Source organism: Macrobrachium rosenbergii, chromosome 8 (assembly GCF_040412425.1).
Source record: "Macrobrachium rosenbergii isolate ZJJX-2024 chromosome 8, ASM4041242v1, whole genome shotgun sequence".
Classification (NCBI taxonomy): domain Eukaryota; kingdom Metazoa; phylum Arthropoda; class Malacostraca; order Decapoda; family Palaemonidae; genus Macrobrachium; species Macrobrachium rosenbergii.
In genome coordinates, this window is record NC_089748.1 from 84921048 (window position 1) to 84944272 (window position 23225).

At 39.9% G+C, this 23225-nt stretch overlaps 2 protein-coding genes across 3 annotated transcripts in view; one reads left to right on the top strand and one right to left on the bottom strand.

The window, feature by feature from the left end:
* Positions 1–5543, bottom strand: part of Sap30 (SIN3-associated polypeptide 30) — a 120645-nt gene extending 115102 nt beyond the window's left edge. Inside the window, exon 1 of the mRNA XM_067108063.1 lies at positions 5080–5543. The gene's annotated coding sequence lies outside the window, so the exon portion shown is untranslated. The remainder of the gene's footprint in view (positions 1–5079) is intronic.
* Positions 5544–6102: 559 nt separating this feature from the next.
* LOC136841019 (uncharacterized) overlaps positions 6103–23225 on the top strand; it is a 207889-nt gene continuing 190766 nt past the window's right edge. Inside the window, exon 1 of one of the 2 annotated variants that reach the window (XM_067108062.1) lies at positions 6103–6156. The gene's annotated coding sequence lies outside the window, so the exon portion shown is untranslated. The remainder of the gene's footprint in view (positions 6157–23225) is intronic. The other variant, XM_067108061.1, reaches the window with a different exon arrangement.

Below are 23225 nucleotides of genomic sequence, written 5' to 3' on the forward strand. Positions count from 1 at the left end.
AACTTAGAACAAAAGGAAAGGCACACCAAATCTGGCCTCCCTAGATAATCCTGAAAACATATCCGACATGAATTCTGGACATTACTGTGTCACATTCTCTAATGTTAGAGAAAACATTCGAGAAAAAAAATATCCTCTCACCAAAGGTCTATACCCGTCGAAAAACCCCGCCATCCATCTTATAAACCACCACAGCCAACTGCAGGTCATAAATTACTTTAGAAGCGAAAGGACACACCATAATCCGCCTTACTCAATGGAGGTAGAATACAGGAAGGGAAACTGCAGTAGGAGATTTCTAGAAAACAGTAGGAAGTGAGTTGAAGCAAAAGCAGAAGGATTCTGCCCACGTAACTAAACGTGACTGAGACTAAGCCAGATCGAAAGAAGAGATGGAGAAACTCTTGTAAGAGCAAAACAAAAACCACTTGAGCCCAAAACCAGAACCGTTCAGGAGAAACGACACTGCCGTTAAACCTTCTCTCACTACCAAACCTGCTCTCCTCTTTTATCACCTAGATCGCAGTCCTAACATTATCAACATTACATTTATCAATAATACAAAGGGGTTGAGAGAGATCCTTCACTGCCTGCTCCGCGCCATGGGGGCCGGCAGACCTACCCACTCAGAGGCTTGCGGTTCTGCCATTACCCTCAGCACCCGTTAGGGCTGGTTCCTGGAACAGGCAGGGGGCTGAAAGGAAGAAGGAATTAGACATACAATACTACTATTATCCCTATCACAGAAATGTTGAAGACTAGCTATTGAATTTTCCTGACTAATTACCCAATCCTATCCTCTATCTGTTTGACTACCATTGAACTACGCTAAATCCATCCAACTGATCTGCCTTGAAGTCTGAGACACTACAGAGGCGAGAATCGACCGGCGCCTGCCGCCGTTCGGAGCCAAAAAGATTTGCGTGTGGTGCAATCATCCCTCTCTTGTGCCTTCCAATGAGAACACTCATCGCAATGAGTCTGGACATCACAATTAACCTTCCTACATACCTGACGGAATGTCTATCGTGTCTCAAGGTACTCATCCGTCTTTGCAGGAAGAAGAAGCGATGAGCGCCAGAGTCCACCGTCGTAGGCAGTCGAGGCCGACGTCGAAGCCGATGGCACAGTAGTAGAAGGTGAAAGTTAGAGTAGAAACTGTCCGGACTGGGAACCAGAGGTCCAAAATCAAAAGGCGTTCCCGTCGAATAAACAGAAAATCCAAGAAAAACCATTAAACCCAATCCAGGTCTTCTACAAGTCCAAATACAAAGAAGTCGAACGTGAAGTTAAAACCTCGCACTCTGAAAACAACCTTCCAGCAGCGAACAAAAAGCACAATTGGCGAAAATGCAAGTGTCAGCGTTGCCAACACGTTTGTTATGGTAGCTCAAGTGACAAGATTTGCCTGCAGCGTTAGTAACGTGGCTGTTAAAATTCCCACTATAGTGGGATGGGTAGTTGAGAGTTGTTCGGGCTAGTGGGATTAAGGGCTAATTCAGGTGTTCAGGGAGTGTATTGCAATACATGTTATTAATACTTGTGAAATCCTAGCAAATATTTTACATAAATGATATTTTACAAACTAATATTAATGATATTTCTACATCATTATTACACATAATAACTTGTACATTGAATATTATATGATAATCAGAAATGCAATTAAAACATTTGAAAAAAAAATATATATATATATATATATAATGCAATACATTCTATACATAATATTCCTCCCCCAAAAGACTGTTTATCCTGGGTTTGAATCCAGCAAATTACGAGATAAATAATCTGCAACATTGTTCTATCCTGAAATGCGTTTCACTTTTACTTTATACGGCTGCAGGCACAAAGACCACCTTGTCAATCTTTGGTTTTGATTTTTCCTTTTCTGTATAAATATGAGGAGGTCATGGTCAGATAACACTAAAATTTCTTCATTCTTGGGCTTGTCCACATACGCTTCAAACTTTTTCAATGCTGTTATTAGTGCTAATGTTTCTTTTTCTATTGCTGAATACACTTTCTGATGCTTTTTCAACCCTGAAGACATGAAACCAACAGGATGTAAAATAGCACTATCATCTTCTAGAAGTAGAACAGCTTCAATTCCAGAGCCAGATGCATCAACTTGTATCACAAACTTCTTACTCAAACCTGGAGCTTGAAGTACTGTCTTGAATTTCAAATGGCTTTTACCTTCTCAAATGATTCTTGACACTCTGGAGTCCAAATAAACCTTGTTTTCAGACTAGTTAAATCTGTCAAGGAAGCTAATATGACTGAGAAATTTGGTCAGAATTGGCAATAAAATCCAGCCATGCCCAAAAAATCTTTGTAGTTGTTTCCTGGTAGTAGAGGGGGGAAAGCCTTATGGATACGTTATACATTGGCGTCGACAGGAGCAAGAAGGCCTTTTTCCAACTCAAAACCCAGATACTGAACAGTTCCCTTTCTAAACTCACTGGCAGTCATTTCATTGCTCAATCTGCAAACAAAATTCATAAGCCTGAGTGTATTGCTTGCACTATAAGAAGCAATGGCTACCTCTTCCAAGGAAGAGGGCAGTGCAAAAGAAGACACAACATATCATTGTGAAACTTGTCCTAACAAGCCATCTTTGTGTTTTTGCCATGCTTCAAAATACATCATGCTGTAAGCAAGTACAAAAAACCTGTGAATGTAATAAGCTAAGTGTTAATTGAAATTTTGTTTCAGTTTCCTGAACAAAAATTTCAATTTCATTTGTACATGATTTTCACAGGTAAAAGTGTAAAAGAAGAGAAATTCTTTTATTTTCTATATAATGCTCTCAATATTTGTCAATTTCATTCCTAAGTATTTACATAATAAAAAGAGATTCTCTCTTTTATTTTCATATCATAAAAGTTTCATTGAATAAGTTTTGTATATTCTTTTCCAGTCTTTCCTCTAAAACTACAAAATCTCAAAATATTTTCAAGTAAAAAGGTATGATACCCATTTTACAAAAAAAATTTTTTTTTTTTGCATTGAGATGGTTGCAAATTTAATCCACAGGCCGGGACAAGAATTACGTATGATGCCCTCGTAAAAACATTTTTTTTTTTTTGCTATTCTTTACCATTAAAAACAAAACTTGGCATTTTTTCAGTACAGTACTTTAACCCTTAATGGATGGGAATCCTCATACGAGTACCATTAATATTGGATGAATCTAGCTGGAAAAATGTTCATAGCAATTCAATGGTCCATAAATGAATTATGGCAACTATTTAGCTGAGCTCAGGAGAGACATCGATCAGTATACCTTGATATTTCAGAGGGGAATGTACTACATCTCAGCCACTCCAAGACATCTTATTTATTTATTTGCTCATAAATATATCCCGGGATTGCTGTTGGGTTTAGTTCTTATCTTTTATGATAGAAGGTCAGCTATAATTGTAATTTTGCAAAGAAAAGTGCAAAGAAATAGAAAAAAAATGTATTTATACCTCACAAAAAGTTACTGTCTCTCCCCATCTCAGTAAATCTTGTAAATATTTTACAACAAATATAGGCTACTGAGAATTTATTACAGATTGTAGTTCCTATCTGCTATGATATTGTGTGAGCTGTAATTATAATTTTACAAAATAAAATAAAATAAAGTATTAGAAAAAACATGCATAATTTAGTAAGATTACCATGAGCGTTTTGTAAAAGAGGCCCCACACAGGGTTGTGGATGGTCACTTTCAACTTCCCTGGAACAAAGTTAAAATATTTTATAATTTTTTTCTTACACCATGAGCATTTGTATATCTTCCGGATTCCATTAATGTGTTTTTTCCAGAAATTAGCCAACCTTAAAGGTTGCCCAGTCTGGGGGTGTGCTTGATATATATTAGCCCGTCCCTTAAGAGTTAATCACCTTTAAAAAAAAAAAAAAGCCAGATATGGAAAATATAAGGTCTATTTCTATGGCAAAAGTCATATAAAGACAACTGGAGCATTTTCATATTTTTAGTTAGTTTTACACACAGGGGAATTCCAAAAGCATATCGATGCACTCTATGGGTTAAAGGTATCACAAAGGGAAGAGAATGGGCTGGGCTAAAGTTGAGGACCGGCTCAAAGCCTGGAGTTCAACCTCCAAGGCTTACGCTCATTAGGGTAGAGTATCTGCCAAGTGTTGAAAGGCCTAGATAGGCCTAGTCTCAAAGATAACATGGGCCAAAGCAAACTTTCATTAAATATGCCGCATATGCTACGGTAGAAAGCCAACAGGGGCAACTGAACCGTTGTGCAAGATTGGGGATTGATTTGGGTAGGACAGTTTAAAGAACGACGGGATCAAGCAGTTTTTGGAACGTGATCAGGCCTTTCCAATGTTTAGAGTTGCTTGGGGAGGTTCCCCCAAGGTCAGGGCACGGTGCCCTTGGTGAGGTTAGGAAGCTTAGGTCGGGACACGGCATTCTAAGAAAGGTTAGACTAGGTTTGCTTTTGTCTGCGGAACCTGATCCCGTCGTCCTGCACTCGCCCGGTAAGTATATCTTAGTTTAACCAGACCACTGAGCTGATTAACAGCTCTCCTAGGGCTGGCCCGAAGGATCAGATTTATTTCATGTGGCTAGGAACCAATTGGTTACCTAGCAATGGCACCTACAGCTTATTGTGGAATCCGAACCAAATTATAGCGAGAAATGAATTTCTATCACCAGAAATAGATTCCTCTTATTCGCCCAGTCTGCTGCAATGTGCAAGACCCCGAGCCTCCGCCTCCACACCGCTGGTTTACTCTAACTTTGCTTGGCCTGCAGGAGGCTGCCCTTTCCTGTCACGGTGTCGCAAGTCCGAACGCAACTGGGACCACACAACGACTAGCCTAGCCTGGGGTGGGTGCGGAGGGCAGATCAACAGCTAAATTCAACTAACAACTCGAGGGAGGAAGCTCATGCTTATGGACTAACATAGCCTACATAAGGGGTTGCTTCACTTGGCCGAGGCTAAATGAACCCTTGGCAAGTGAGTGACCCCAGGCTGTCCGAGTCACGTGACTGACAGCATCAGCCTACAAGAAGGTGAACAGTAGGCTTCATCTCAAGAGTGAACTTACCTTGAATGTTTCAAAAGAACCCAAAACGACAAAATGCGATGACCAGGACAGTCGCGGGGAATGAGACGCTCAATCTCGTGCAGTTCTCTAGCGGCAGTTCATAGAAGAAAGTGTCGGGCACTCGGGTGGGCCACGGTCGCGACTTTCATGCAAGGAGAGTAGTGTAGAGTAGGTAGTGGTAGGCGGACAATTCCAGTTCAATCACAGACGAAAACAATTTGATTGAGCAGAATCAGCACCGCAAAAAACTGCCACAGAACTTTCCGTGCGGACTCTTGAGAACTGAAGTACAATCATCAACAGGGAAGAGAGGTCATGACAACCATTCTGTCAGGGCAACTCGCATGAAAAGTCTCGACACAGAGGCAGGCACAGACAGCAAAAATATGTTTCAATTCCTATGGCTTTCACTGTCTAGTGAGTCAACCCCAATCTAGTGTATGTTTACCCTTGATTCCAATAATATTAGAAAATAAGGTAAAATTATATTTATTCCAACCATATTTATGTACATAGACAACAACTTATCTTTATCAAATATAAAACAAAAACTAGATAGCGGGCGAGGATTTATTTCTCGCTCAAGTGGTAGAAATGAAAACAAAGTTTATTTTAAAAGTCTAAGGCTAACATTAGCTGTCTACATCCTATGAGAGATTAGAGCTGATTGGTCCTCATAGACGTCATTATAAGCTGCTTATTAGCACATTTTTAACAAAAATGATGCTTCAATTTAGATCATGTATTCCTACGATATTATTACCTCTGCTAAACATCTACACAACCAAACACAAACCAAATCCTGTTTTACTCTGGATACGGAGCTTATTTTGCACAAACAATGATTGAAACAAAACTTGTAGAAACTTAACCTGTCAACTCTCCGTGTATTGCCGTATTTCCATTGGCCAATTTTTCGATAGAGCGGTAGTCTAACGGAATGTCTTATTGGTCAATTTTTGCGGGAAAAACAAAACTGACCAATCACAGGTTGCGATTGCCTTCCTATGCTTTCTCTATGGAAGAACGCTGTCGAGTTCCCCGGAAAGTCTTACGTTGAAGAGTATCTACGTATAGGTAATGTATTTTTCACATTAACGGTAGTTGTTCATTTAATATGTTCTGTATATTTGATAATTTGGGGTTATAAGAAAAGAGTGAGGTAGAGTTTAAATGTCAAACTGCGTTGTCCAAATGTAAAATTTATTAAAAACCATTCAGCGTCCTGCTTTAAGCTTTGCAATGGCAGCCATAAAACAAAGTACGGTTCTTGAGGCATCGTATTTTCGCTCCTCAGGATAATGAGCTAAGTAAGGAGTGTTCTTGATCCCCTGTCTGGAACTATAAGTTTTTCTTGTTTATGTGCATTATTAGCTATGTAAAGAGAGTATGATACGTAGTCTTGTTAGTATTTCGAAGTGAACGGAGTCAGACGACAGGAAAAGTTACGATGTATTATCGGGCGTCGGTGTTCGAATTCGTGGATTCTGTAAGATCAAGCTGACATTCACCGTGAGATAGCCATATTTTTGAAGTTCAGGAACATGCTGAATTCAGTATTTGGCTGCACTATTTGTTTTTTTTTAGCTTATAACCTCTCTGAAGAAATGAGAGGCATAATATTCCTTTGTATCAATGAACTAATATAAATGCAAGATAATGGGGAGGTTGCTACCGATGCTGAGCTTCGGAACAAGTGCCGCCATTTCAGAATTTTATGGTCATCCCAAAATAAAATGGACAGAGATCGCTTGAACAAAAAAGTGGCAAATGGTGTCCCAAGCCGTTGTGTTTGAATCTTATTCGTAATAAAACGCGGAAATTTGTCATCTGTCATTTTGTAGAAATCCTTCACTGAAACTTGCAACGATCACAGTAACTTATGTGGCCATGCTTTGTTAAGCGCACTTAACAAAGAACCTGCATCCATTATTTAACGAATCTTTTATGAAAATTATTCATAATTTCTTTCAGTCTTGAAGCTGAGGGAGACCGACTGGAGAAGCCCACTATTTCCTTGTGTGGGTTCCCAGTACTAACAAAAGCTAAAAAAGTTTACACGCCTTGGCTCACTGCCAATTTGAAATATAAATTATCTCTTCATGAAGAAAGGGAACTTTTCATTCAATCATATTTTTGGCCACCGTCCCTCTTGGCCATCTCGGTTTCATGTTCGTGAACTGCAGATTAAAATAGCATATACCAACACTTGCGGTAAGGATGTCTTCAAAGACCTTCCGTTTCTGTATGCCTAAAGCATAGATGTAGTCTAGGCTGAACACCTCCCCAGTGTTTACATAGGGGTATGGGCTAGGAATTATCTAAGCCTAGTTCATTGTACATTTTCTTAGTCTGTCGAAGTACCACAGATCATCCAGTACTGTAAGCAACGACTGATTTTGGTTGAAGTTGCTAATATCCATACTTAGCCTTGTTACTGCTTATTGAATGTAACTTATCGCGGCCTATCGAGCTAGGGTGGGTTTCAGTATAGAGCTCTTAAAGAATCTCAAAGCTTTGTCACTTCATTTTCGTTGGGTTTCATGGTACAGTTATTAAATAGAAATATCAATTTCAGTAGCCTAGAGGCAGTTCCTCTTAAGTTGACGAGTAATTTTGGATTATCCAGCAATCATTAAATCTATCACTCTACCCATGAATTAACCAGAATTTTGACATTACACTGTTTCCGTAATTTCAAAAAACAGTCAAAGCACAAGAACCATTAAGTTAGTCAGGTCACAGGTATTGATATCTGTAATCAGGATGAAGTACTCCGCCCATGCTATAGTGCTTAAAGTTTTATATTTCTCACATTCGAGTTCTCATTTACTGAACTACACACATGTACAATATAGTTGAGCTCTCTTGATTGTCTGTTTTATTAATTGTTTGAATTCTCATTTGGTCCAGGTCAGCGTCTGTGCCCTCTCTTTGATGTTGTGGGTCTTCCCACGTCTTTGTCATCTCTAATACATGTGCTTTGACTAACTGACACTCCCCCCCCCTTCCCATGATCACATGCCCAAGCTTTCACAATCTTTTTGATCTCAGTCTATTAGCCTCTGGATGCCATTTCTGCAATCTTCCCAGTTTACTCTTCAAAATATGTACTTTTCTCTTGAGGAGGGATGCCATTTTCTATTTCATAACAAACTCATTGAAAAATGTAAAGTTTGCCTTTACATTACAGTCAGTTTTACATTATTTTCTTGATTACAAATTTATTTGTGTCACGGAGCCATTTCAGCATTTGAGACCACTGCATACATAAAATTTTTCTCTGTTTTGTCTTGGTAAAAATAAGATTTTAAGACTTTTCTCATACATTTTATATGTACAACGTGATGTATTTATTGGAATAGATGGTGTATCAGGATTTTTTCTTGTACAGAAATTTCAGTCTGATTTTTTTTTTATACCTTTTGATAGGTATGTATAGAAAAATACATGACTTCTGTTCATAGATGTAGTAATAAGGAAAGAATAGTATTAAATTGTTTATTAGGAATGCAGTGCTATTCAATTCTAAGACAAAAGTTGCCTTTTGAAGGAGAGACTTCTATAATGTTGAAATATCAGGAAATAAGTATTGACCATTTCATTGAATAGAGCAGAGTACAGAACTAGTTTTTTCATGGGTGTGCTTTTCTTAAAGTGTTTACTTTCAATATAAAAAAAAAAAGTTTTAGAAAATCTGTTTTGCCAAGTCATTTCTCGTCCCATTTTGATGTACAGTATGTGGATATTCCCAGGTATTCGAATTGAAGATGAATTATGAAATAAACTGCAGATTTACTGTTCATTCTCCAGTAGGTTTGCTCTACCCCCTTGAGCTTTAGAATTTGTGTCAGATATTTTCATTGTTTGAGATTCACTGGTTTAAGTATTTAAAATATATGACAAATGGAAACTGGATGGCCATGCATAGTGCTTGTGCAATTAAGGCTTGGTAAAAGAAAAGTCTTGATATCTTTCATTACTGTACGGTATAATGTATATGTACAGTATTAGTGAAACTTGAAAACTAATCTAACTTTTTAGAGCACTCCAAAACTAAGTTACTTGAAATAATTTTTTTGCGAAGTGGGCGATTAAATATAGAATAAGACCACATGGTTTCTGTACTACCCTATGTCATCTGAGTAAACAAAAATTGAAAAGTTTCTGCATTAGAATATTAAAACCCTGTGGCTACTTCTAACATTATAGCAGTAGAATTTGTTTGAATGCTTAACTTTTACGGGATTTTCTATATTCAGTTATATTTGTTCCTACATAAATGCAAACCTTCGTTCTTTACATACGATTTAGCTAGTGAATACGAGCTGGAACAGCTGTTTAGCTTTAAGACAAGGTCGTTAACTACCAACAAGTAGGGGGAAGCCCTGTCCGCTTGTCAGTCTGCACTCCACTTTGCTTCCTGCTGACATTGTATAAAGACGTCTGTGCTCGCTGCCCAACTTGCTGTTCGCTTTTAAACCATATGGTTTATCTTGCTTTGTAATCGAGAGCTGTTACCTCCACCCCTTCTTCCAAATCTAGCAAACGGAAAAAGAAGGTTGCCTCGCCCTCCCACAGGAAGTCTGGTAGAGGTTCCAGCGGGAGGCCCTCTTCTGCAGAGGGTGACCGCCCTATAGTCTGAAGGCCCGAAGGTCCGATAGTCCGAAAGTCAGCAGGCCCGATAGTCCAAAGGTCCGATAGTCCGAAAGTCAGAAGGCCCGATAGTCCGACGGACTGTAATCAGCCCCCCACCCCTCCATAGCTAATACGGCAAAATTGTAACCAGTAAACACGTCAGAATGCCGGCTTAGACCTACGACTATCGGACCTTCGGACTATCGGGCCTTCAGACTAACGGACTGTAATCCTGCAGAGAGGGCTGACGTGTCTCTTGCTAGGGGTACCGCAAGTACAGTATCTCCCCCGTAATAGCAGGGGTTAGGGACCACAACCACCCATGTTAAGTTGATACGTATCCCCGTCAAAAAATGCTTATAACTGGCTATTTTAATAGTTCAAATACCAAAGACCCCACACTCTAAAAATGCTTATAACTGCCTGTTTTAATAGGCAGTTATAATAATATTAATGTAAACAGCAGAATATCAGTAAAATGTTATTTCACTTACAGAATCCATTTATGCTGTATTTTTTATTGATATATTATCATATGTATAAAAAAACCGACCGTCCAGCCATTTGTAATGTTTACGTTTTCAGATTGAGCCTACCACCTCATTTCTCTCTCTCTCTCTCTCTCTCTCTCTCTCTCTCTCTCTCTCTCTCTCTCTCTCTCTCTCTCTCTCTGTACCATACATATCCTTTAATGAGATATGAATTACTGTTTCAAAGAGAGAGGGGGGGGGTTGAACTTATATTAGTTTACCAAACAAAAAATTAGCTGTTTTGCTATGAACAACCAAATTAGATAACAACAGTTGTTTTGCTTGCAGTTCAGTCAGCATACAGTATGATAGTAAAAAATTACCTTAGTTATGTTATAAATGATGTTAAGTAGAATGGGACTGATATATTTTTACATTATACCTTTATTCGCTATGGAGAAAAGATCGGCATGAACTATACAGTCAACCCCTGTATTCGCGTGGTTTGTATACCACACCCCCCACGAATAGTTAAAATCTGCAAAGACTTAAAACCCCTCTAAAAACACTTAGAACTGCCTATTTTGATAGTTCAAACACACAAAAAAAAAAAACTCTAAAAATGTGTATATTTGAGTATTTTAATTGTGTTATCACAAAAAATGCGTTTAGTCATGAAAATGATATGAAAATACAGTAATTAGTGAATATTTCACAGTGAAAAGTACCGCAAATTTTCTGCGAATAATGTGTATATATGTTCATAGAGAAACCTGAGAATCATGAGAACACGAGTACGGGGGTTTACTCTACTGTTTAATTTAAGCTGCAAGTTGTAGCTGAAGCTGAGAAAAAATGTTCAAGCTGCTATTGATTGACTATAAATTATTGTGCATCGGCGACATGGATGAAACTCCCATAACTTTTGATATGCTCATAAATAAAATTTGAGAGAAAAGTAATTTAATCAAAACTTGGGTGTGAAAGAACACATTTTACTGTTATTTTCACGCTTTTAAAAAATAAATACGTAAAGCTCATATTATGATGAAGTAAAGTGAAAATAGCAAACAGAATCTGTTCATTTTTTTACACAAAAACATGCCCCCAACGCTATCTGTTAATGAAAAAATACCTAAATTTAGTTCACAATGAGACATAATTGTCATATTTTGACTTAAAAACACTTTGTATAACAAAAATAACCTTGTCCCATATAAGTAGACCATCTAGAGATTCACTTACGCTAACTAGAAACAGGAAAATCGCTCTGAATTGAGTTAAATACAGTGAAATAAACTTACCCCATAATCGCTCTCAGCTGATTTCCAAACCAAAACATTGATCGCTATGTTTGTATTTTATAATACAATAGTAATATGAAAGTACATACAATATTATCGGATACAGTGAAGTAGAGAAACCTAGTCTTCTGGCCCAGTAGCAAAAGGTGTACAGTAGCACCCCTTTCAGCCCCCCCTCCTGGTTTAGGGAGGGGAGCCAAAGGAAAGAATGGAGGAGGATACTAGGGGCAGTGTTCCTCCCTGCTTGTTGCCAGTGGTAAAGGTGGTGCCTGTCAATTCATTGGCCAACTTTGCAGCGACATGGAGTGGAGACTTAGTGGATATCCTTTGGGAAGGATACCTGCTGTACTACCTATTGAGTTTCCACCACCCCTCACTCTCGATCTGGTCCGATCCCAAGTGTGTTCCCGGCTCACAGAAGGATCTCGCCCTTTGGGAAGAGGTGAATGTGATGCTTCGGAAAGATGCTGTGGAAGTCATGAAAGACCAGTCTGCGTGGTTCTACAACCAGCTGTTCCTGATGGAGAAGGCGACAGGCAGTTGGAGACCGGTCATCAATAGCTCTCCATTGAGTCAGTTCGTTTGACAGACCTGGTTGAAGATGAAAACTGTATCATTAAAAGATGATTAATAGCTATGAAAGCAAACTGTGTTTGTTGGTTTTGTAAATATGTTCATTGATTTTATTTTTGCTCATATATAGTACAGACCCTAAGGTCTTTACATAGGGGAAAATCTCTTAAGTGCCAGCTGAATCTGTTTAAAAATACAACAAGATTTGGTGGCAGCAGGGTGATAGCCAATGGGGAGAGAGTAGGCGGAGACTGACCTCTCATTCCCCTCTTGTGCGACGTAGCGTACCAGCCATCTCTTAACTGTCTTCCTCGCAAGATGTGCGCTACCCTATCTCACATAGAAGTCGGTTGATTGCACACTTCCTGCTCTATGTACACCTTGGCGTTTTGGTTTTTTTGTGTGTGTGTGTGATTCTGTGTTATTTGTGTTTATCCATGTGTATTTGCATTAGAGATGCAAACGCTTGATTCATCTAAGGAGGCTTTGCCTTGGGAAAGATGCCCTGGGGTAGGTAACAATCCTTGCTCTCATTATTTAGCCTCATACGACTTGTAGCAGCTGCAGATCTAATGATTGCAGTGTAATTAACCCCTGTTATGAGTGTCGTGATTGATCTCAAGAGCAATGGAAGCATTTTGGTAAGAAGAAAATCGAGGAAGTTGGCTGTTCCATCATGGGAAGGTTTCTCGCCTCCAATGGCGTCTGATGTGATTTAATTTTTTTGTTGTTTGTGTCAGCCCTTGTTTTAATCATGAACCTTTATCCACAGGAATAGTTGTGGAAAGGTCCATTCTTTGTGAGGTGATGTGTGAGTAGAGCTCACTGGATTAAGTGAGTGGAGGTCTTATGAACTACAGTAGTAGAGCAGGTGTTCTGGAAAGACTTAATTCATAGACTGTTGTGATTTGTTTTTTTGTGAGGGTACATAATTCCTGCTGTAGGGCGAGCCATTGTGTATAGTATGAAATAAACCAGATTTATAAGTCTAAATTCCCTATTGTAACGTATGGAGGTGATCAATTTGAAAAGAGAAGACTGACCTCATCTCATTTGCATGTGGGAAAAAACATCTTACAGCTTTTTGTGAAAAAGCTCACTGGATTGAATATTTCAGAATGGTTTCTACATATTCAAGGAAAGTATATATATATATATAAAAGATTGAGGATCATCAAGTTGTATAAATTTTTGTGAATTGTCCTCTGGATTGATTGTAGGTTAGTATTTGGTTAGGTAGGGATTGATCCAATAAATTATTGTTCATGGGAATTCAGAGGTTACTTGTGCTAGTTGTGAATTGCTGGTAAATAAAACAATTAGAAAATAGATTTAGGTTAGCTAGCAATTGTATGATTTATTTCTCAAGATTTTTGAAGTAACACCATTGCTCTTGCTCCATATCTTCAATTCAACACTGGTTCTAAAGAGAAAAAGAGACCACAACAAAACGTTTTGCTCAGTTCTCGGTTCCATCAGAGAGCGTGCCTTCATGCTTTCAGATCTGAAGGTTGCGTATTTCCAAATACATATTCATCGGCCCTCTCAGAAATACCTCTAATTTACCCTCGGGGATGGTATTCCAGTTCAGGGCACTCTGTATCGGGCTTTTGACTGCCCCCAAGTGTTCACATGAGAGTTCACATTGATTTCAGCATAGGCCAGTTTGCATGGAATACATCTTTTGAGGTACCTGGAAGTTTGGTTGGTCTTGGTGAGCTTGTTGGCACAGTTGCTTCAAGACAAAGATTGCCTTCTCAAGTTTTGTCACAACCTGGGTGTAGTGATGAACTTTGAGAAGTCAGATCTCAAACCCAAAAAGAGGGTAAAGTATCTGGGCTTGCTGATAGATATGGCAACAGCAAGAGTTTCCCTTCGGATTCTCATATAATCAAGTTCAGGGAGGTAGCACACAATCTGTTTGGCAGTGGCAGGTCCTTTTGGGTCAATTGTCATCTTTGGGGACGCTGGTCGCTCATGGGCGGCTTCACCTTCACTCCTTCAAGTGGAGGTTGTAGGAGTTTTGGTCTCCAGCGGGGGATCCTCCTTTCTCTCATGTTCCTTTTTTGGAATAAGTAAGGAGAGATCTGGCTTGGTGGTTAGTTGACAGGAACCTCTTAACAGGAGTGCCCCTTGGCACTCCCCCTCCCTAGATGCTTTTGTTCTTGGGCACATCAGTTGAGGGATTGGGAGCACACCTGGAAAAGTTGTTGGTATCAGCTGTGTGAGACCAGAATGGCAGGCACTTCCACATCAATGTTCTTGAACTTTAAGTGGCGTTTCTAGCATTGCAGGTGTTTTAGGATCGAGTGATGGGGCACTGCATGGTGTTGATGAGCGGCAACACTATGATGGTGGCATACGCCAACAAGCAAGGGAGTCTAGTGTCCTCCCAGTGTCACAGGTTGGTGGTGCAAGTTCATGAGTGGGTGGTGGCGTACTTAGTAGAGCTGTCAGCCAGGTACATCCAGGCTCTTGGAATGTAGTGGCAACAAGCTCAGCCACCAGTCAGGTGATAAGAACTGAATGGTTCCTACTTCATATTGCAGAGACACTCTGAGCTGTGGGGAGTCTCAAATACTGATGTTCGCTACCTGGTACAACAGAAAGCTACCAGTGTCCTTTTCAATAGTGCTGGACCCATGAACTCTGATGGAGGACACCTTCCAGCACCCATGGGACAATCTAAGCTTATGCTTTCCTTCTGTTTTGTCTGATTTGTTGACTGGTGGCCACACGCCGAGTGGTACCTGGACCTGCTGGCTCTGTTGTCTGAGATTCCAAGAGATATTCGCCCAGCCGCACATCGAGAGGTATCACCAGGCAGTAGAATTGCTGGAACTTCATGCCTGGAGACTACCCAGCATCTCCTGTGAGTTAGAGGGTCTTGTCGAATCACAGTGAAGATGTCTGGATACATGTGGAAATTTGCAGCAACTTTACCAGGGAACATGGGTCATCTTCTGTAGTTGGTGTCGTTGAAGGGGTGCCTCTCCAGTCAGAGCTACTTTTCAGCAGGTAGCAGACTTTCTTGTCTTTGCCAAGAGAAACTTCTTTCTATTGTGGCCATTAATCCTTAAACGCCGAGTGTCTATTTACAAAAGTGTCTCCCATATGCCGGCGGGGTTTGAGAGTTACTGCCAAAGCGGAAAGAAAGTTTTTTCAAAAAATCACAGCTCGCTTAGTTTTTAAGATTAAGAGTTCATTTTTGGATCCTTTTTTTTTGTCATTGCCTGAAGTTTAGTATGCAACCACCAGAAATGAAAAAAAAATATCATCATATATAAATATTGGAATATATGACCGCGAAAAAAAATTTTCATATATAATTGTATACAAATCACACTGTGAGCAAAATGGTTAAAGCTAATGAGTTATTTTTTATTCATTGTATTGTACACTAAATTGCGATGATTTTGGTATATAACAAATTGTAAAATGATCAAAGCAACACAGAGAAAATATTATCACAAAATGATGCATGAATTCGTAACGCGCGGACATAAAAAAAAATTTTTTCAAATATTCACCATAAATCAAAATATTGTGCTAAAGACTTCCTGTTTGTTGCAAAATGAAGGTAAATGATTGACTATTACTAGAATGTAAGATTTTTAGCTTACAATTGCAGTTTTCGACCATTTCGGTCGAGTTAAAGTTGACCAAAGGTAGAATTTTTTCTATTTATCGTGATTTATATGAAAATATTTCAAAACTGATAAAAGCTACAACCATGAGTTATTTTTTGTTGTATTGTAAATAAAATTGCGCACATTTTCATATATAAAACTTTATAAAACGGTGCAAAAATTATGACAAAGTGACTAAAGAATTTCTGAGATTTTCAGCAGTTAGCACACGCGGAGGTAAGGAAAAAGTTTTTTAAAAAATTCACCATAAATCGAAATATTGTGCTAGAGACTTCTCGTTTTGTTGCAAAATGAAGGGTAAATGATTGAAATTACTAGAATGTAAGAATTTTAGCTTACAATTGCATTTTTCGACCATTTCAGTCGAGTCACAGTTGACCAAAGGTTGAAATTATGGCACGTATCGTGATTTATATGAAAATATTTCAAAACTGATAAAAGCTACAACCATGAGTTATTTTCTATTGTATTCTACATGAAATTGCACACATTTTCATATATAAAACTTTATGTAATGGCTAATAGAAAATGGTGCAAAAATTACGACAAAGTGACTAAAGAATTTCTGAGATTTTCAGCAGAGTTAGTGCAGACGTAAGGAAAAAGTTTTTTTTTTAAATTCACCATAAATCGAAATATTGTGCTAGAGACTTCTCGTTTGTTGCAAAATGAAGGTAAATGATTGAATATTACTAGAATGTAAGAGTTTTAGCTCACAATTGCGTTTTTCGACCATTTTGGTCGAGTCAAAGTTGACCGAAGGTTGAAATTGTGGCACTTATTGTGATTTATATGAAAATATGTCAAAATTGATAAAAGCTACAACCATGAGTTTTTTGTTGTATTCTACATGAAATTGTGCACATTTTCATATATAAAACATTATGTAAAGTCTAATAGAATACGGTGCAAAAATTACGACAAAATGACTAAAGAATTTCTGAGATTTTCAGCAGAGTTAGCTGATGCTCTCTAGTGGGAGAAGAAAGAAATTCACGCATGCGCAGCTGGGTCACGCTTGTAAACAAAACAACAGTGTGATCCGTGAACTCCCAGCATCCCTCAAGGCGCGTGATTTAAAATTTTTCACAAACGAGACCTATAAGTATTTTTCCGCGAATATTTAAAAAAACTTTTTGTAGTCGGCGTATTTTACGTCCATTTGGCACCCGACAGACAATTTTTGTTGACGTAAAATACGTCCAGTTGGCGTTAAAGGGTTAAGGGCTATAGAGTTGCCATTGGCCAGGCCCTTAGGTTGAAAGGAGTCACTCTCTCTTCCTTGAGGGAGATCTTGCCCTGAGAAGCTTTATAGAGTCTTACCCACCCAGGGAACTCAGGCCCCTGAGTGGAACGTGACTCTTATCTTGAAGAGCCTAACTTGTACTCTGAGTCGTTGAGAGAGTCATCAGACAGGGGTCTGACTTTGAGACTGTTTTCTCGCTTGCCTTGGTTTCAGCGAAGAGAGTAGGCAAGCTTTTTGGCCTCTTTTTTTGATGTTAAGCACTCAAGGGGATTGAGATCTGTTACACTCGAGTTTGTCCCAGAGTTCACAGCAAACACTCAGAATCTATGAGTCCCTGAAGTCAGCCCCCTTAATGAGAGACTGCTGTGACATATTCACATGGCTCCAGTATGGAATATTCTTTCTCATGCTGTAGATTTGTGACGGGCAAGGGGGCTCTCGAATGAGGGGAAGTCGTTCCCCCCATTTGACTCTAAATGTCTCTCTGTCCTCTTTTTCTTCTACTCCTTTTTTACTTCTTCCTCCAGCTTATTTTTTCAGCTCCTTTCCATCTTGCTATCCCCGCTCCATGACTACCGCTTCTAGTTTTTTTTTTTTTTCTTTCCAGATCTTTGGCTTACATAGTGTGGATATTTACACCTTCATTAAATTTCCTGTGTGTGAAAGGAAGGGGCATCATACCTTGAATTGGGGTTCGTGTTAGAAGCTAAATGTGGGAACTGTGATTGGAAGCATCACCCAACCCTATGATGTGTGGACCTGAAGGGTGTCAATATGATGTCATATTGACACCCTGAAGGCGGAACTATCCCTGAGATCAGCCCATGGATTCCAGGGGTGGGCTGTTATTCGGGGTAGAACTCCTGGCATATTTTCCAGTATGCCCACCAACATAGTCAGAGTGGGGATGATTGTATTCTAGTAATAGTTTCAGTCCCAACAAGTGGGTTAGTTTTACACTTGTGCCTCTCTGATATGTTGGTGCTATCCCTTTTTGGATAGGGTAAGGGTTGGACATCTGTGAGTCAGTTCCTACTGGTGTAGTTAGCTGAGAATAGGGCCCCATGAAGTCAATGGTGTCTCTTCAGTGTTCAACCAGGAGTGTTTTTTTTATTAATTTTTTTTTTTTTTTTTACTTCAGTTTTTTTCATGGACGGTCCTCATGTTGAAATTAGTACCTTGGGGCCAAATGACACATGGTTGACGACCCAATGCCAGGCAAGAAGGAATAGGGCCAGGAATCCCCAACAAAAAGCATCTGGTTCCAGTATTGTCCCACTGGAACCATTTGCAATAAAGAAAAGCAAGAAGTATGAAATAGTTCCTGGGGTCTGTGTACCCAACTCATGTGAAAAATATCTAAATCTGAAGCTTAATGGTGACAATATTGATATTTTTGAGGTAAACAGGAAACTTAAAATGTGGCAGACAATGGAAAATATCCCCTCAGAACAGTAATATGCTCCTGGTAGAGAGTACCTCCCCAGAGGAAAGCATGAAGTTGATGAGTTTGTCGGCCTGTGGGGGAGTTACGGTTGAGTGCACTCCCCACTCCAGCTTGAACAGCAAGGGTTTGATTTATGCCCCTCAACTAATGGGTTTCTCTGAGGAGAAATTTGCAAATGAATTGAAAGATCAGGGTGTAATTAAGTTGTGGTGATTGGATACCTTAACCAACCTTAATATTGACGTTCAGAGTATGTCTCTGCAGCCTGGCATAGATACAAAATAAAACAGTACATCCCCAGGCCCAGAAGGTGTTTCCACTGCCAGTGTTTTGGACACACCCTTCAGACATGCCGATCCAAAATACAAGAAAATCCTGCAGTTTGTGTCAACTGTGTAGATGATGAGCATGGTATGTGCACCAGAGAACCTAAATGTGTTCACTATGGTGAGGGACATGCATCATCATCTCAACAGTGTGATATATATTTATTTGAAAAAGAAATTCAGGCATTAAGAGCGATGGAAAGGACAACTTTTAAGGAAGCAAGGGAGAGAGCAAAAGCTAAGATTGTAAGACCAGGTCTAAGTTTTGCCTCAGTAGTAGCAAAACTTAGAATCTCTCTCTCTCTCTCTCTCTCTCTCTCTCTCTCTCTCTCTCTCTCTCTCTCTCTCTCTCTCTCTCTCTCTCTCTCCATCATACCAAAGGTATAAAACGTGAACATAGAACTCAGAAAAATTGAAGTGTCAGTTGAGACACACCCTCCACCATCTGCCTCTTTGGAGACGGGCCCAGCGAGTGCTGGTCCGGTGCCAGCTCCTGTTGGTGCCAACTCCTCTTTGGAGTACAAACCAGCAGATGCTGATCCCCCAGCACCAGTCCTTCCTGGTGCTTCTGCCTCTTCAGAGGCTGAGCTGGCTACTGCCAGCAGCAAGGCAGTTGAGGTTGTCTCTTTATAGAACACCTGCTCTCTCTGCCTCGATTGAGATGGAGAGAGAAGAAACTAAAAAACCCCCTCAGTGTCAAAGACACTGAAGGAAAGGATGTTGGCTCTTTCAAGGTGGTTATTCCCCCCAAGGAGCCAACAAAACTGCCCACTAAATTGCCTCCCCCAAGTAGAAAAAAGAACTCTCCCAGTCTTGTAAAAGGAACCATACTGATGGTCCCAGACAGAAACAGATTTACTTCCACACTTCCATAATTTAGTGGAAGTGTCAGGGACTCCGAGCAAAGTATGAGGAAGTGAGTTTTTGCTCTATGAGCATTCTCCTGTTGGGATACGTTTGCAGGAGACCATGCTAGGTGAATATGCACCTTGTCCTAGGGAATATGTTCACTTCAGAACTGAATATGATTTGGAAGTGGGAAATCATGGTAGATCCCTCATCTACACCCGACGAGATACTCCACACTACCAAATAAAACTAAATACTCCACTTCAACCTGTGGCTGTACAGATTAATTTAGGAAGGCAATATACTACATGTTCCCTTTGCATTCCACCCAGTAGTCATGTCTCCCAAGAGGACTTAATATCCTTAATGTGGCAACTACCAGAGCCATTTCTTCTTGGTGACTTCAGCAGTAGACATCCATTGTTGGGAGATGTAACATCAAACCAAAAAGGGAATATGATGGCATCTATTATAGAAAATGAAGATAAAGACCTCTTAATACTGGAGAATGTACCCATTATCACATTCAGACTGGCACAGGTTCCTTGGGGCCAAATGACACATGGTTGACGACCCAATGCCAGGCAAGAAGGAATAGCGCCAGGAATCCCCAACAAAAAGCATCTGGTTCCAGTATTGTCCCATTGGAACCATTTGCAATAAAGAAAAACAAGAAGTATGAAATAGTTCCTGGGGTCTGTGTACCCAACTCATGTGAAAAATATCTAAATCTGAAGCTTAATGGTGACAATATTGATATTTTTGAGGTAAACAGGGAAACTTAAAATGTGGCAGACAATGGAAAATATCCCCTCAGAACAGTAATGTGCTCCTGGTAGAGAGTACCTCCCCAGAGGAAAGCATGAAGTTGATGAGTTTGTCGGCCTGTGCGGGAGTTACGGTTGAGTGCACTCCCCACTCCAGCTTGAACAGCAAGGGTTTGATTTATGCCCCTCAACTAATGGGTTTCTCTGAGGAGAAATTTGCAAATGAATTGAAAGATCAGGGTGTAATTAAGTTGTGGTGATTGGATACCTTAACCAACCTTAATATTGACGTTCAGAGTATGTCTCTGCAGCCTGGCATAGATACAAAATAAAACAGTACATCCCCAGGCCCAGAAGGTGTTTCCACTGCCAGTGTTTTGGACACACCCTTCAGACATGCCGATCCAAAATACAAGAAAATCCTGCAGTTTGTGTCAACTGTGTAGATGAGAGCATGGTATGTGCACCAGGGAACCTGAATGTGTTCACTATGGTGAGGGACATGCATCATCATCTCAACAGTGTGATATATATTTATTTGGAAAATAAATCCAGGCATTAAGAGCGATGGAAAGGACAACTTTTAAGGAACACCTGCTCTCTCTGCCTCGATTGAGATGGAGAGAGAAGAAACTAAAAATCCCCCTCAGTGTCAAGGACACTGAAGGAAAGGATGTTGGCTCTTTCAAGGTGGTTATTCCCCCAAGGAAACAAAACTGCCCAAAATTGCCTCCCCAAGTAGAAAAAAGAACTCTCCCAGTCTTGTAAAAAGGAACCATACTGATGGTCCCAGACTTTACTTCCACACTTCCACAATTTATTGGAAGTGTCAGGGATGATATGAGGAAGTGAAGTTTTTGCTCTATGAGCATTCTCCTGTTGGGATCGTTTGCAGGAGACCATGCTAGGTGAATATGTTGTCCTAGGGAATATGTTCACTTCAGAACTGAATATGATTTGAAAAAGAAATCAGGCATTAGAGAGATACTCCACACTGGAAATAAAACTAAATACTCCACTTCAACCTGTGGCTGTACAGATTAATTTAGGAAGGCAATATACTACATGTTCCCTTTGCATTCCACCCAGTAGTCATGTCTCCCAAGAGGACTTAATATCCTTAATGTGGCAACTACCAGAGCCATTTCTTCTTGGTGACTTCAGCAGTAGACATCCATTGTTGGGAGATGTAACATCAAACCAAAAAGGAATATGATGGCATCTATTATAGAAAATGAAGATAAAGACCTCTTAATACTGGAGAATGTACCCATTATCACATTCAGACTGGCACAGGTTCCTTGGGCCAAATGACACATGGTTGTGACCCAATGCCAGGCAAGAAGGAAAGGGCCAGGAATCCCCAACAAAAAGCATCTGGTTCAGTATTGTCCCACTGAACCATTTGGAAAAGAAAAACAAGAAGTATGAAAAATAGTTCTGGGGTCTGTCTAAATCTGAAATGGTGACAATATTGATATTTTTGAGGTAAACAGGGAAACTTAAAATGTGGCAGACAATGGAAAATATCCCCTCAGAACAGTAATATGCTCCTGGTAGAGAGTACCTACCCAGAGGAAAGCATGAAATTGAACGAGTTTGTCGGTAGTGCGGGAGTGAAAGTTACGGTTGAGTGCACTCCCACTCCAGCTTGAACAGCAAGGGTTTGATTTATGCCCCTCAACTAATGGGTTTCTCTGAGGAGAAATTTGCAAATGAAAAAGATGAATTAAGTTGTGGTGATTGGATACCTTAACCAACCTTAATATTGGTCCAGAGTATGTCTCTGCAGCCTGGCATAGATACAAAATAAAACAGTACATCCCCAGGCCCAGAAGGTGTTTCACTGCCAGTGTTTTGGACACACCCTTCAGACATGCCGATCCAAAATACAAGAAAATCCTGCAGTTTGTGTCAACTGTGTAGATGAGAGCATGGTGGTGTGCACCAGGGAACCTGAATGTGTTCACTATGGTGAGGGACATGCATCATCATCTCAACAGTGTGATATATATTTATTTGGAAAAAATCCAGGCATTAAGAGCGATGGAAAGGACAACTTTTAAAACACCTGCTCTCTGCCTCATTGAGATGGAGAGAAAGAAACTAAAAATCCCCCTCAGTGTCAAGGACACTGAAGGAAAGGATGTTGGCTCTTTCAAGGTGGTTATTCCCCCCAAGGAGCCAACAAAACTGCCCACTAAATTGCCTCCCCCAAGTAGAAAAAAGAACTCTCCCAGTCTTGTAAAAAGGAACCATACTGATGGTCCCAGACAGAAACAGATTTACTTCCACACTTCCACAATTTATTGGAAGTGTCAGGGACTCCGAGCAAAGTATGAGGAAGTGAAGTTTTTGCTCTATGAGCATTCTCCTGTTGGGATACGTTTGCAGGAGACCATGCTAGGTGAATATGCACCTTGTCCTAGGGAATATGTTCACTTCAGAACTGAATATGATTTGGAAGTGGGAAATCATGGTAGATCCCTCATCTACACCCGACGAGATACTCCACACTACCAAATAAAACTAAATACTCCACTTCAACCTGTGGCTGTACAGATTAATTTAGGAAGGCAATATACTACATGTTCCCTTTGCATTCCACTCAGTAGTCATGTCTCCCAAGAGGACTTAATATCCTTAATGTGGCAACTACCAGAGCCATTTCTTCTTGGTGACTTCAGCAGTAGACATCCATTGTTGGGAGATGTAACATCAAACCAAAAAGGGAATATGATGGCATCTATTATAGAAAATGAAGATAAAGACCTCTTAATACTGGAGAATGTACCCATTATCACATTCAGACTGGCACAGGTTCCTGCAATAACCTTTCAATTTGTAGCTCCAATTGCAGTGCTGATTTAAGTTGG